This window comes from Furipterus horrens, unplaced genomic scaffold, assembly GCF_987537825.1.
Source record: "Furipterus horrens unplaced genomic scaffold, mFurHor1.1.pri manual_scaffold_5, whole genome shotgun sequence".
Taxonomy (NCBI): domain Eukaryota; kingdom Metazoa; phylum Chordata; class Mammalia; order Chiroptera; family Furipteridae; genus Furipterus; species Furipterus horrens.
Window position 1 is genome coordinate 177,778,242 of NW_028327175.1, and position 16,485 is coordinate 177,794,726.

The 16,485-nt window shown below is 41.8% G+C and overlaps 1 protein-coding gene and 1 pseudogene across 1 annotated transcript in view; one reads left to right on the forward strand and one right to left on the reverse strand.

The window, feature by feature from the left end:
* The window catches only part of WDFY4 (WDFY family member 4), a 350,593-nt gene that overhangs the window by 7,846 nt on the left and 326,262 nt on the right, over positions 1-16,485 (forward strand). The window lies entirely within an intron of this gene.
* On the reverse strand, positions 14,346-14,423 carry LOC150010451 (small nucleolar RNA U3; annotated as a pseudogene).

The window sequence follows — 16,485 nt, forward strand, 5'->3', positions numbered from 1 at the left end:
CGATTAGAGAATATTGATGGTTCTCATTCTGTTTTGGCCATTGTTTTTGTTTTTTGATTACAGTTTACATTCAATACTATTTTGTATTAATTTCAGGTGTACATCATAATAGACAATCATATATTTATCAAAGTGGTTATGGCCATTCTTCCATAAGCAGCATTTCTTTACTGGAGACTGAGTCATGGATTGGCTCCCACATTGGAGAAGCCCCAGTTATGGGGGCTGGGCTTCTCATTACCTGTGCTGTCACAATGTTCTAATGTTGATGAGGATAACACATTTGCAGGTAAGCTTCAAAGGTCTGCCCAGAGGAACTGTTCCCTGGACATTTTTGGCAATATGGAAGTCGGTATACATACCGAGATACAAAACTGGGTTCCTTCTGCAGGATACTGTGAGTTCCTACATTCTGTTAATGTTGCAAAAACCACAGTGGTATGAGCTGGCCAGGAGTGCATGGATGGGAATCAGAAAAAGGAAGTGTTGAGGGCCATGGAAGCTGTCACTCAGCCTACCTGGTTCCTGACAATTGCAGTCCCCATCTTAATCTTCAGGGGAATTCCTGAACTTCTGGAAAAAACCTATGCTGTCTCTTTTTCTCTTGAGTCATTTCAGGCAGGATGTGGGGCACTAGGCTCTGCTGTTCTTTGTTTGCAGGTATTCAGCCCTTGGCTGATCCAGGAGTGGGCTTTGGGCAGCACCAAGGTAATTTCTGGCCAGCCCTGGCTCTTGTCCTGGAGCCATGTATCAGAGCTCTCAGGGCACCTCTGGTACTGACAACTACTCTGACCCCCAAGACCCTGTCTGCAGGGCTGCTGTTTTCCCATCTGCCCCTGCCATGTTGTTGCCTGCATATGCTCTTGTTCTTGCCCTGGAGCCTAGCTCCTAAGAACAGCACACCTGCTCAGGACTTGCAGCAGTGCTAGAAAAAAACTAGAGGACAAGACATTTATGATTCCCAAGGCTCTTTCCAAGACATCTCTTTGGGTGGTGGTCCTCAAAGCATGGCCCCTGGTGGTATTCAGGGGCGGGTGGTCTCTCAGGTGTGTCCCCAGGTGGTCCTCAAGGTGTGTCCTCTGGTTGTTCTCAGGGCATGATTCTTAGTGGTCCTCAGATTATGGCTCCTAGTAGTGCTGAAGCTATGGCTCCTTGTGGTCCCCAATATGTGGCCCTTGGTGGTCCTTAATGCATGGCCTTGGTGTCCTCAAGGTGTGGCCCCTGGTGGTCCTCATGGTGTGGCCTTTGGACTAGATCTTTGTTACCACCAAGAAACTTGTTAGAGGTACAAATTCTTGGACCTTACCCTAGCCCTACTGAATAAGAAATTCTGAGAGCGGGGTCCAGAAATATGGGTTTTCATAATCCCTCCAGGTAAGGCTGAGACATGTCAAAGTGTCAAGACCACTGCCTTCAGAAACTCCTTCTCCTAGGAGGCAGGTTATAGTCTGAAGGTCTTGACTATTGGCCTACCAGCACCACCTGAAGACTGGCTTCCAAGCCAAGCAAAGCCTGTCAAAGAAAAGTCTTAGACTATTTTGACCTCCTGTCAACTTCTCACAAAGCCCTATGGAAACCTCAAGATTCTCATGTTAGTCTCCAAGATTACCCGCTACTCCTTTCCTTTGAGCAGTCTATGGACTGTGCTCTTGGGCCCTGTCCTGTAGGAATTCAACACTCTTGCTCATTTTTTGTAAATTCTTGGGATATATGTTGTCCAATCCACTTGTGTCTCCTGTCTCCTCTGATCTTGTTGCTGTCTATTTGTGTCTCCCCTTCTATACTATGTCTGTCCAGAATTAACTCAGGTGTGGACATAGAGCTTCTGTAATTGATTCTTCCTCCTCCTCCTTCCAAAACAACTGTGTGTGTAGCAAATGTTTACTGATGTCTTGGGCCAGAAAGGTATTCCTGTCCCACTTTTGAAAACACCAGGTATGTTACACTGGGGATGCTGCTAAAACTCAATGGTGACTATGTTTCTTCATCTCTAAAGGAGGTCAGAACAGTCACGAGAGTCCCTGTGCCATGGGACTCAGGGAGAATTAAATTAGTTATGTATGTAAAGCACTTTTCACTGGGCCCAGGGCAGAGTATGAACTCAATAGATGCTATTATTCTTATTATTTTATTATAGTCATCAAACTGGAAGAATTATATACTCTTCTTTTAACATACATTAATCTATTTGTGGTAAAATATACATAACATAAAATTTTCTATTTTTAAGTGTGCAGTTTAGTGGCATTAAGAATATTCAAACTGTTGTGCAACCATTCATCTCCAGAACTCTTTATCTTGCAAATGGAGCCTGTCCCCATTAAACATTAACTCCTCATTCTCCCCTCCCTCCAGCTCTTGGCAATCACCAATCAACTTTCCGTCTAGGTGAATTTGACTACTCTATATAACTCATTTAAGTTCAATAATACAGTATTTGTCCTTTTATGATGGGCTTATTTCACTTAGCGTAATGTCCTCAAGGCTCATCTATGTTGTAGCATGTGTCAAGAATATTCTGTTGCATGGATAGATCATATTTTGTTTATCCATTTATCTGTTGATGGAAATTTGAATGTTTCCATCTTTTTGCTATTGTAAATAATCTGTTGATCTTCTGCTTTTAATTCTTTCGGTTGTCACTTTACTTTTTATAATTGACTCACCTTGTCCACTGGTTCAGCCAATTTGACAAAATGATTATTTATATTGTTTTTTAATTGGATGGAAAATGTCAGATCATGTACACCTGGACTCTGGTATATGCTAATCAACCTGGCCCTGGATTTACCATTTCCAAAAAGATATTTTGATGAACTGAAACTTTCCCAGAGGAAATGCTAATGGACTTAGCCCAATATGTTAACTAAGCTGGTGTGGGACAGGGAAAGCAATGAGATGTAAATGACCTACTGAATATGTCAATAAGCAAACTCCCACTTACTGAAAGGTGTATAAAAAAAGGTGCCTGCAGAAGTACTGGTGGTGATTCCTATGGGCCCAGGAGGACTGGGAGCCACCTTTCCCCAGCTTCCCTTGCTCCTATGGGCCCACGAGGAGGACTGGGAGCTACCCCCTTCTCCGCCACCATTTCCCTTGCTCCTACAGGCCGTTGAGTCAGTCTGGGAATTGCCTCTCCCCTTAACCTCCTTCCCCCTTTCTTTGGTCCCTCAATAAACCAGTTATCTGTTCCCACAGCAGTCTCTGGGCAATTTAAAAGAGCAGGGCTGCCCTGACAGAAAAGTGAACCTGAATTTGGGCAGCAGTCTCCACACTTGACCAACACAAAGGCTGAGGATAGGAATGCCACTGAATGAGCACTTATGGTGCCTTGTGTTCATAGGAGCTTTGCTTTTCTCCCCAACTTGTGACATTCCTAGGAAAGCAGAGGTGCAGTTAAGGAAGAACATGTGAGTTTTAGAGTCAGATGCACAGAACTTGCATTGCAGTCATTTTGGGAAGATAGAACCTCTCTGAACCTTGCTTTCAGCACCTGTAAAAATACTGCTGTTGTTTGTTTCCTTGTGGAGTGTTGTGAAGATGAAGTAAATGATACAGAGCTAAAGATGCAGAGTCACAATAAAGTGTGTTCTCATTGAGTGGAGTTATTGCTGTGGTTCACTATGTAGTTGTATCCCCTTTGTAATGAATAAAAACAGGTAAAGGGACTACAACCTCTGCCTCTAGCTTTTCTATTGGCACTCTTTTGACCTTAGAATGTTTTTTTTTTACATAGAAAAGGTCCCTTCCATCCTTTTATGGCCACCCTTCTATCCCCAATCCCTGGCAACCACTGACCTATTTTGTGTCCCTGTAATTTTGCCTTTTCTAGAACATCATATAAACAAAATCAGACAGCATGTAGCCATTGAAACTAGCTCCTGTCACTTGTCCTAAGGCCTCTGAGATCCATCCATTTTGCTGTGTGGGTCAGTAGTGCACCTTACTGTGAAGGAACATCCCATTCACCCCTTGAGGGACATTTGGGTTGTTTCCAGGTTTTGGCAGCTATGAACAGACCTACTGTAAACATTCATGTATAGGTTTTTAAGGGACATAAGTTTTTATTTCTCTCGGGTAAATAATACCTAGGAGCAGAATTGCTGGACATATGTTTAACTTTCTCAGAAAGTGCCCAGCTGCCTTCCCAAGTGGCTGTACCACTCACATTTCTACCAGCCAGGGTGAGAGTTGTAATTGCTCTGCATCCTTGCCAACATTTCCTGGGTTTTGTTTGTTTGTTTTTAAAGAAATTCTAATAGGTATGTCCTGGTATCTCAGTGTGGATTTAATCTGCATTTCCCTAATGAGAATGCTGTTGTCCCCTTGGTGTTTCTGATTAACTACAATGGGCTTTGGAGTTGAAATTTGAACAAAGCTTCCATGTTACTACAGGTTCTATCTTTGCCCCTGACACCTTCTTTTTAATATGCTTTCAACTTGTAAGCTCTTTTACCACTGAGAAATGGAAGAGGGAAGGAAGACCTAGCCTCACTCTGCACATATTTTTGAAACAAGAGCTCTGTTGTTTTTTTCTGAGAGCTTCTGGTTGAGGCCAGGTTCTTCCTGACACAAGAGCAAGAGTGTTTGGATCTGCTGATGTGCAGTAAGGAACTGGCTTTAGAATGGAAAGAGGAACAGAGGAAGTTGCTGTTCTTTTCTGTATCATCTGGTTTAGACTCCTGCAGCCCCAGGGTCTGGGAATCACTGCCTCTGACTTAGATGGTAAATAGGTCTGCCTCTGCACCAGGGCATGGAATCCAGAAAGGGGAATAGTCACACATGCTGACAAGACTTTCAACTAGACTTTTATCATAGCAATTCCTGAGCAGCTCTAAGCTCCACAAAAATCAGGGATGAAACAGTTAATCACAATGTCGGCTTAGCAGCCCAAACATCAGTAACTTGGCCTTTTCTCAGGCTCAAGATGTCACCCTCTGGTGTGGCAGCTGCAAGCAGGATGCCCTTGTTGCTCTGAACTGTTCCAAAGCAGAGCCCTGTAGATGCTACAAATCTGTGCTGAGGTTAGGGTTGGGGGTAGGGTTGAGGCCAAAGCAAGGGTGGGATGTGACACCAGAGGGCTGGGGCACACATGGCTACTCCTAGCTCTGGTGTCAGTGAGGTCATAGGAAATACCCTGTGAGGCACTGCAGACATATATGGTTCCCTGCAAACAATGCACAGTCCCTGTGCCCCTCAGCCCACACATCCCACAGGCTTTCAGCCCACTGGGGCATCTGCAGTCATTCTGCCCTGACTCACTGTCATGCATCTCTCCCAATGTCAATGCACAGAGGCCAGAGGGTGGAGCTGAGCTAACCAGGACTATTTTGATAAGGAGAAATATAGTTTCAGGGAGGGTAAGTAACTTGGTTAAGGCATCGAAGCAGCCAAGCTGGGCCTGGACCCTGTCCTGTGACTGCCATCCTGGCCAACGGCTCCCCTCTGCCTCAGAGCTATGTGAGTGGGCAGGTTACTGGGTGGCTGTCTCTTGCTGCCTCATGTAGGCTGCAGAAAAGCAGAGATGCTAGTCTGCCTTGAGTTTGACCCAAACTGGGTAATAGCTTGCTGGCAGATAGGAGGGCTTTGTCTTTTTCTGGATATCTGGAGTCCCTCAATGCCTCCAGTCTTCAGTCCTGCCAAAGCAACCTTCCCCTCCACCTCTCCCTCAGACTTTTACCTCTTCAAGAAAGCTTTCTGAGTGATAAGCCTTCCCAGAAAAGCTTTGTTTTTATTACCTGGCCAAGCAGGTCTCATGCCCCTCTCTCTACCTTGACGGGTGAGCCCTTGTTGGAGCTCAGCCTTTAGTGTATGTTTTGGGTGATGCTTAGAGGCAGCAAAAGCCAAGAAAGGCTGTGGTGGACTCTCTTTGGCCACTGACTGACAGTGGGACCCTATGTAGGTCATTTCTCTGCTCATAGCCCCCGTACCATCTGCGAACGAAGGCCAATAGCTTTGACATGGCTGGATGGCAGGAAGGTTAAGTGAAGCCACACATGTAAATGTCTGCATCAAGGAGGCATCGATAAATGCCCATCCCTCAATCCCAAAAATGACATGTGCCAGGCATTGACTCAATTGGCACAGTACCCTCTGAGGGTTCTGTTATTGTCTCATTTACAAATGAGGACACTGAGGCAGGGATGAGTTTCATTCCTTGACCTTATGGGCTGAGTCCATTAGACTTTGCCTGAAACCTGGGCTCATCACCACTACACTGTGTATTAAAGTAGAATCTGGACATTCTGCCAAGATGGAGGTGTAGGTAGATATGCTTCACCTCCTTCTACAAGCATAAGAAGGATAACATCTACTTAAAAACAAAAAACAATCAGAACTACCAGAAAATCAAGTTGCATAGAAGTCCAACAAAGATATAAAGAAGTAATACTCATCTAGACAGGAAGGAAGGGCAGAACCAGGGAGCCGGGGTGAAGAGGATTTGGTGTGGCAGCAGTGGTGGCTAGGCACTGGCTGCAGCCAGCTGGCAGAAAGAGTAGTCATACATTATTAAAGCCAGAAGGGACACCTGGGGAGCGATCTTAGTCCCAGGCCAGGCCATAAAGCTCATGGTTCCAGCACTAGGAAAATAAAACTTCATTGCTTCTGGCTGTGAAAACAAGTGGGGGTTGGGGTGGCAGAAGAAACTGTCAGTCTCTCAGAAGAGTCCATTTGGAGGGCCCCATAGTCCTAGAATGTATGCAAATGCACCCATTCTGAGAACCATCACCAGGAAAACAGCTGGAGGGGCGCCAGTCACATAGGGGAAGTGGGGGAAGTAACTGGAAGAGGGGTGAGTGCCAAGAAAGTGGCATTGTCCCTCTCTGGTCCCTTCCCCACATACAGTGCCACAAAGCGGTGAAACAGAACTGATGAATACCTAAGGCTCTGCCCCTTACAACGTAACAGGTGTAGCAGCTCTACCTAATACACAGAACCAAGCACAAAAGTCTGTCAGGTTGAGAATACAGAGAAGTATGCCCAGAAGAGAGACCAGATCAAGGCTCCAGAAGGAGAAATAAGCAAGGAGGAGATAGCCAACTTAACAGATGCAGAGTTCAAAACACTGGTGATAATGATGCTCACCAAAATGATTGAGTACAGCAAATGTGTAAGGGAAGAAGCAAAGGCTATACTAAGTGAAATGAAGAAAAGTCACCCAAAACCGACGGTGAAAGGGAAGGAAGCCAAGGTTCAAATCAATGCTTTGGAACATAAGGAAGAAATAGTCAACCAGTACAGAATGAAGAAACAAGAACTGAAAAAAATGAGTCAAGGCTTAGGAATCTCTAGGGAAAGTTTAAATGTGCATAACAACATTGGAATCATAGAGGTGCCAAAAGGAGGACAGGAAGAGCAAGAAATTAAAAAATTATTTGAAAAAATAATGAAGAAAAACTTCCCTAATATGGCGAAGGAAATATACATACAAGTCCAGGAAGCACAGAGAGTCCCAAGCAAGCTAGACCCAAAGAGGACCACACCAAGACACATCATAATTAAAAGGCTAAAGGTTAAAGATGAAGGGAGAATTTTGAAAGTAGCAAGAGAAAAGAGGCAAGTTACCTACAAAGGAATCCCCATAAGATTGTCAACAGATTTCTCAGGGAAAACTTTGCAGGCAAGAAAGGACTGGCAAGAAATATTCAAAGTGATGAAAAGCAAGGACTTACAACCAAGATTACTCTATTGAGCAAAGCTATCGTTTAGAATAGAAGGGCAGATAAAGTGCTTCCTGGACAAGGTAAAGCTAAAGAAGTTCATCATCACTAAGCCCTTATTACATGAAATGTTAAAGGGACACATTTAAGAAAAAGAAGATCAAAACTATGAACAGTTAAATGATAATAAACTCACAACATCAACAACTAAACCTAAAAAATTAAAACAAACTTAGCAAACAAGTAGAACAGGATCAGAATCATAGATATGGAGATCATATGGAGGGTTATCATTGTGGAGGGAGGAGGGGAAGAATGGAGGAAAAGGTGCAGGAGTCAAGAATCATAACTGGTAGGTACAAAATAGACAGGGAGACATTAAGAATAGTAAAGTAAATGGAGAAGCCAAAGAACTTACATGCATGACCCATGGACATGAACGAAAGGGGGGTTGTGATTGCAGGAGGGAAGGGAGGTGCCAGAGGGGGGCAAAGGGGGAAAATTGGGACAACTGTAATAACATAATCAATACAATATACTTAAAAAAATAAAGTAGAATCTGAATAACTCTAGGCTTGGATATGGCATTTACATTTTTGATATTTTGTTCATTATGTATTTTTGACATTACTTTTGATTTTTAAAAATATTGCATTACAATGTTATTTAACTTGGCTACTGAGATTTTTGTAATCCCTCTTAAATATTGAACCTGAGGTGAGTGCCCCACTTACTTCACTCTAATTCCAGCCCTGTCCCAGACTCCCAGTGACCCTCCCCACAACTTGTCCCTTTAACTGTGCATGTTTGATAATGAAGTAAGTTAGAATAATTTCTTCTTGTTGTTTTTCACACAACCCTGAGAGCCTACTCCCTGTTTTCTTCCTTTTACAAATAAAATCCAAGCAGGCTGAGGGTGATAGGGAGAGCACACGAGGGGGACATATCTTGACATTGGATTCAGACCATTTCTCCATGGGATTTCACAGATTCCCCTCATGTTAGAAATTCTTGTTTCTCAAAAAATCTCTGTCTATTTAATCTTTTCACTTCAGTAAACAAGGCTTCTTAACTTTAGAAGATCAGAGGCTATTTCTATTGTTTCCCCTGTATACCCAGCTGTGGTCCCCAGGACTGTATACATACTCATATTCTGACCTAATGCTGAACTTGTCTTCTTACCTGCTTATCCTAAAAAGGTGGCGTGTTGACAAGGTCTTGGATATGGTTCATTTAATGAATTTGTGGGGAGCACCTGCAATTGTGACCACAAAGCAACATTTATATGGTAAGAGACAACACTTAGCATGGCTCTAACAGCCATCTGTCAGTGGGGTTGCCCTGCCTGACAGGGTTGGCTATGTGGGTGACAGGGGTGGCAGCTTGATTGGGACATAGTGACTTCCAGAGTTTGCAGAATATTCAAGTAGAAATCTTGGCATGAGAAAAAAGGATTTGTTTAGAAGACGGGTCTGGGCTACAGAGAGAGAGAGGGAGAGAGAGGAATATTTTGGTGCCAATAGCATACAGGTTTATTCATTTACTTATTCAGGAGCATTTTATTGAGCACTGTCAACTGCTGATACAGGCACAATGATTTTCCTTCACAGAGCTAACATTTAGTGGATATGTGGCTCCCAGGAGCAATTAAAGACATGGGGAAGAGCTGAGCTCTCCTATAGGGAACTCATGTTGTCAAGTAAAGTCTGACCCAGAAAGCCACTGCTGGAAATCTTGAAGGAGATGGAGCAGCAGACAGACATGTTCAGCTCCTTACACTGACAAAACACAGAGTGAGAAACAACAGAGACACGTTTATTTTTTACCCATAAGATAAGCTAGATTAAAAAAATTGTAACTGGGGAGGTATAAACTCTTGTATTCTCTTTTTTTTCCCCCACACTGCAAGGAGTGACTTCTATTGTATATAGATTTTGCCTTAGTTCTGTTTTTTTTTTTTAAATCGCTGTTCTATTACAGTTGTCCCAATTTTCCCCCTTTGCTCTCCTCTGCTCTGACCACCCCCCTCTCCCACAGTCAATCCCCAACCTGTCCATGAGTCATTTATACCTATTCCTTGACTAGACCCTTTACATTCTCGTACTGCTTATAACCCTCCCCTCTCCCCTCTGGTTGCTGTTGGTCTGTACCTTATTTCCATGCCTCTGGTTATATTTTGCTTGTTTGTTTGTTCGGTTCACTAAGTTTTTCTTATAGGTGAGATGATATGGTATTTGTCTTTTACCACCTGGCTTATTTTATCTAGCATAATACTCTCCAGTTCCATCTAAGCTGTCACAAAAGTTAGGGATTCCTTCTTTCTTTCTGCTGCATAGAATTCCATGGTGTAAATGAACCACAGATTTTTGATGTACTTATTTACTGATGGGTACTTAGGATGTTTCCAACACTTGGCTATTGTAAATAATGCTGCTATAAACAGAGGGGTACATAGGTACTTTTGAATTGGTGTTTCAGGATTCTTAAGGTATAATCCTGGCAGTGGAACTACTGGGTCAAAAGGCAGTTTCATTTTTAGAGTTTTGAAGAAATTCCATACAGATTTTTACCAGTGGCTGCACCAGTCTTCGTTCCCAAGAACAGTGCACTAGAGCTCCCTTTTTATCCACATTCTCCCTGGCACTTGTTTGTTGATTTGTTAATGATGGTCATTCTGAGCATTGAGAGGTGAAATTTCATTGTGATTTTAGTCTCCATCTTTCTGATAGCTAGTGATATTGAGCATTCTTTCATATGCCTTAGGGCCCTCTGTATGTCCTCCTTGGAGAAGTCTCTCTTTAGGTCCTTTGCCCATTTTTAAATTGGATTGTTTGTCTTTCTGGTGTGGACTCATATGAGTTGTTTATATATTTTTGATATCAAACCCTTGTCCGAGGTATCATTGGCAAATATCTTTTCCCATACTGTTGTTTTCCTTTTCATTTTGCTGATGTTTTCCTTAGTTGTGCAGAAGCTGTTTGATTTGATGTAGTTCCATTTGTTTATTCTTTACTTTATTTTCCTTGCCCTGGAGGATATATCAGTGAAAATATTGTTGCATAGGATATCCAAAGTTGTACTGCCTATGTTTTTCTCTAGGGCTTTTATGGTGTCACAGCTTATGTTTAAGTCTTTTATCCATTTTGAGTTTATTCTGGTGTATGGTGTAAGTTGATGGTCTAGTTTCATTTTTTTGCATGTACCTGTCCAGATCTTCAAACACCATTTGTTGAAGAGGCTATTTTTACTCCATTTTATACTCCTGCCTTATTTTTTAAATATTAGCTTACTATAGAGACATGGGTTTATTTCTGGGCTCTCTATTCTGTTCCATTGATCTATGTGTCTGTTCTTAAACCAGTATTAGACTGTCTTGATTACAGTGGCCTTGTAGTATAGTTTGATATTATCAGGTATTGTGAACCCTCCTACATTGCTCTTCTTTCTCAAGATTGCTGGGGTTATTTGGAGTTGTTTATGGTTCCACATAAATTTTGAAATATTTGTTTTATGTATGTAAAATATGTCATTGGTATTTTAATAAGAATTGTGTTGAATCTATAGACCTCTTTGGGTAGTATGGACATTTTAATTCTTCCAATCCATGAACATGGTATATGCTTCCATTTATTTGTATCTTTCTTAATTTCTTCCTCAGCATTCTATAGTTTTCCAAGTATGGGTCTTTTACCTCCTTGGTTAAGTTTATTCCAAGGTACTTATTTTCTTTGTTGCTATAGTAAATGGGATTTTTTCCCTAGTTTCTGTTTCTGATATTTCATTGTTGGTGTACAAAAATGCCTTCAATTTCTGAATATTGACTTTGTACTTGCTATTTTGCAAAATTCACTTATTAGGTTAAGTAGTGTTTTGGTGGAGACTATAGGGTTTTCTACATACACTATCATGTCATCTGCAAACAATGACAGTGTTACTTCCTCCTTGCCATTTTGGATGTCTTTTATTTCCTTTTCTTGCCTCATCTCTGTGGCTAGAAATTCCAATTCTATGTAGAATAAAACTGATGGAAGCAGACACCCTTGTCTGATTCCTTTAAGGTGAAAGCTTTTAGGTTTTGCCCATTGAATATGATGTTGTCTGTAGGTTTCTCATATGTAGCCTTTGTTATATTGAAATATACTTCCATTATTTCCACTTTGCTGAGAATTTTTATAATAATTGTATCTTATCAAATGCTTTTTTAGCATCTATTGATATGATCATTTTGTTTCTGTGGTATATTAAATTTAGTTAATGTAGTTTTCTTTTTTCTCTCTTTTTATGGCCTTTGCTCTGAAATCTATTTTGTCTGATATAAGTATTGCTACTCCAGCTTTTTTTTTTCACGTCCATTTAATCGGAATATTTTTTTTGCATCGCTTCATTTTTAGTCTGTGTAGAACTTTTATTCTGAGGTGGGTCTCTTGTAGACAGCATATATGTTGTTCATGTTTTCTAATCTATTCAGCTATCCTATGTCTTTTGATTGGTACATTTATTCCATTTACATTTAAGGTTATTATTGATAGGTACTTATTTATTGCCATTTTTTCCTTTTGTACCTGTGTTCCTCTCTCCCTCCCTCCCTCTCTCTCTCTCTCTCTCTCTCTCTCTCTCTCTCTCTCTCTCTCTCCATCTTCTTAAAGTATTCTCTTTAGCATCTCTTGCAATGCTGATTTGGTGTGATATATTCTTTTAGCCATTTTTTTAAATCTAGGAAAATTCTTATTTCGCCTTTCATTTTATTTTTTTATTTTTATTTTTTTCAGATTTAATGTGTTTTATTGAGTAAAATATTACATTTGTGCCAATTTCCCTTCCCTCTGCTCCCCTCCACCCTGTGGCCCCCCTCCCTCCAGTTGTCCCCCCCTTTTAGATTATGTCCATTAGTTGTGTATACAGTTCCTCCCAACCTCTCTCCGTCTATTCCATTCCCTCCTACCTTGATCCCCAATTCCTATATCATCTCCCTCCCTTTCCCCATTCCCCCTCCCTGTTGACCTCCCCCCAATATGCTTCCCGTACCCACAGTTCCTTTTCCACTCTCGTTGCCTGTTTAGTTTGCCTTTGTTTCATCTCCTTAGCTTCTGTTTTTTAAACCAGTCCCTTTAACATCTCATATAACAGTGGTTTGGATCTAATGAACTCTTTCAGTTTTATTTTGTCCTGGAAACACTTTCTCTGTCCTTCTATTCTGAATGACAATTTCGCTGGATAGAGTATTCGTGGTTGTAGGTTTTGGATTTTCATTACTTTGAATATTTCTTGCCAGTCCCTTCTTGCCTGTAGGGTTTCCCTTGAGAAGTCTGCTGATAGTCTAATTGGGACCCCTTTGTACATAATTCTTTTCTTCTCTCTTGCTGCTTTTAAGATTCTCTCTTTATCTTTAATTTTTGACATTTTGATTATAATGTGTCTTGGAGTGGTTCTCCCTGGGTCCAGTCTCTTGGGAACTCTCCTTGCTTCCTGGACCTGCAAGTCTATTCCCTTCCCCAAGTCTGGGAAGTTCTCCTTTATTATATTTTCACTCAATGTTTCAAGTTCTAGTTCATCTTCCTCATTCTCTGGCAAACCAATGATTCTTATGTTGGGCCTTTTATAGCTGTCCCAGAGGTTTCTGATCCTCTCATTGTTGCTTCCCATTTCCTCTCTCTGCATTGGTTGACTGCTTGTTCCTTCTCCATATTCCAGTTTGTTGAAATGAACTCTGGATTTTTTTTCCTCACCATCTGTCTCGTATGTGGTTTTGTTCCTTTCGTTATGAAAGTTTTTCGCTTCTTTCTTATCTTTTTCCTGCTCTTTTGTGAATTCTGTAAGCCACCTGATAACAATGGCCCAGAACTGAGCCTCTGACAGGTTTCTTATCTGTTCATCTGTCAGGTTCTCTATCTGCTGCCTGGTGAGCTGTGTCACCGGTATTTCTATAGTTGTCTGCCACATTTTGACAGATGCGTTTTGTTTTCTTGGGCCGGCTGTCGGGGGCAGTGCCTGTGTACTCGTAATGACCCAGCGACCAGCGCCGTTTGGCATCACAAGTCAGCGACCGGCGCCTGTCTGCGACCTATTTCGCAGCCCTGTGGTGCTTTCTTTCTTTGGGGGCAGGGGTCCAAAATGGATTCACACAGTTATTCAGCTAGGAGACCGGGATCCGTCCTCCCGCCCCCCTGGGCCTCACTGTTCAAGGCGATGCAGTGGCCGCTCTCCCCAGCGCTGGGGTCGCGCACTGCCAGGGGCTTGACTGCCGCCGGGATTTTTCGCCGCCCCGCCGCTCCGCAAACAGCTTTGCCCTCTTTAACTCTTACCTGCCCGAATGGCACCGCTGGTTTATAACTTCATATGTTGGGCTTCCGTGTAGTTTTATTTTCTGGAATTTCTAGTTATCCTTTGTTTTGAAGTAGTTGTATTCCTCTCTAGTTGTAGAGGGAGACTTAGCGTGTCCGTCTAAGCCTCCATCTTGGCCGGAAGTCCTCGCCTTTCATTTTAAATGAGAGCCTTGCTGGGTAGAGTAGTCTTGGTTGCAGCCCTTTCTTTGCTTTTCATTACTTGGATTATTTCATACTATCCCCTTCTGGCTTGTAGTGTTTCTGTTGAGTAATCAGCTGATAGACTTAACAGAGCTCCCTTGTATGTCACTAGTTGTTTCTTCCTTGATGCCTTTAAGATTCTCTGTCTTTAAATTTTGCCATTTTAATGGTGCTCTACATGTTCAGAGAAACTTCTGTAGTTACAAACTATAGATATGACCCTTGAAAGTATAGTCTTATCTTGTAAACTCCTGGTAGGACTGTACACTCATAGGGTTTTTGAGGAGAAACTGTTTGGAAATGTGTTAAGAGCCTGGAAAAGATACCTGCTCCTAGGTCTAGCTATTTTCTTTCAGAAATTTAGGAATGTGTTATAGTATGTTATTTAATCATGAATATGTGGACAGCCATAAACACAAAGCCTGACATTGCAGTGTTGTTGATAGCTGTGAATAATTGGAAACTATTGAATGTGTAAGTGTAGAAGTTTAGTTAAATTAATGATCAACGTGGCTCTACAGCCACTGCATAGCTAAAATTTAAGATCTTTAGCAACATGGAAAATATTCTTGATATGTTTTTGTAACAAAAAAGTATGAACTAATTTATTAAAAGAATGGATTGAGAAAAGATATTTGTGATTTTAAAAACCAACAAGAGACCAGTTTCTAGAGCAAACTCTTTCAAAGCAACAAGAAAAACATAGGCAAGGAAAAATAAGCAGAAGTTATGAATAGTCAGTTTGCAGAAGAGAAAATCTGAAACCCTAACAGGCATATAGAGATACTTAGACTAATTATTAGATTAGATAAATACAGATTAAAATGACAGCAAGAGATCACTTTACTTCAGTGCGGTTGGCTAGCATTAGAAAGCTGAGTGGTGCCAAGCAGGGGTATGGATGAGATGGTAGAGGAGCCTTTAAGTGCTCTGTGAGTGGAGTGTGGTCTGCTGCCAGGTTTCTGGAGGCATTTTAGTTACTGGTACATAGTTGAATCTATGCTTGCCCAGTATTCCTGGTCCCATGTTCATACCCAGAGCCAGAAACATGCAGTCCATGAGGAAACGGACCTGCATGGGAATGTCAGGACAGGATGAAGAACAGTACAGGAAGTTATGGGTAACTAGCTATTGTCACTGCAGAGCGAATAAGTCAAATAGGCACGTAATGCCTGCCCACTTTGTAACATGGGGTAGCAATTAGAGGAAATGAAATTGACAAAGAGCTGCATGGTTAGGTCTGAAGACAATGCTGAGTGAAAAAGTGAGCTCTAGAAAAGAGGCAGAAGGTCATTCAGGCACCTTCCAATGCAGGTGTTCAGAAATCTCACACCTGGACTACACTTTATAAGAACCCATGCTATTAATTAGGTACAGTGGACAGGGTTGTGGAGAAGGGAATGGGAGTGACAATGGAGATCTAAGGAATAGATGAATAATATAACAAAGCTGGAGAGGAGACTGACCCAGGTCAGGGAAAAGACTTGCTGAGACTGAGGAATGTGAGGCACCCCACCACCTGCCCGTAAGGGTCAAACCCTCAAAGGAAACATATAAGCCCCCCACAAACCTCCAGCCTACCAACCAAGAAAAGCAAAAGTATAAACAAAAAGTTTACCTTAACAATATCATTAGTGTGTTTTTATTAAACTCTATCTTCATAGGTGGAAGCTGTAATATCAGTAATTTCTCTGGGTATGGGCAAGCTTGATATTCTTCCTGATATCTTCCCACTTTTCAATACTGCACTTACATGGCTTTTTAAAAATAAAATAATTTCTGAAAATAGAGTTTGAGTAATAAGTATATGTGATAAAAGAAGAACCAGGGACACATGGAATTTTGCATATTAAGAGTGAGAACATTTTTCCCTGGATGCTGTGGCTCAGTGGATTGAACATCGGCCTGCGAGTCAAGTGTTGCTGGTTCGATTCCCAGTCAGGGCGCAAAACTAGGTTGCACGTCAGGTCCCCAGTTGGGGGTGAGAGTGAGAGGCAACCACACAGTAATGCTTCTCTCCTTCTCTTTCTCCTTTCCCCTCTCTCTAAAAATAAAATAAACAAACAAACAAACAAATAAATAATTGTAAAAAAAGAAAAAAGAGTGAGAATGTTTTGAAGAGGGGATGGTTAGTCTGGCCGTCCAGCTTGCAAGGAGTGTGTGCTTAGGCTAAAAATAAAGCAAGAAGCACCCCCTCCGTTGCTGCATTCCAGAGCAAAACACTATGAAACCCACTGTGTGCATCTGTCTGTCTGGTTGCTACTTTGTGACTAGTGATTGTTGTTTGCTGACCTGGCAAC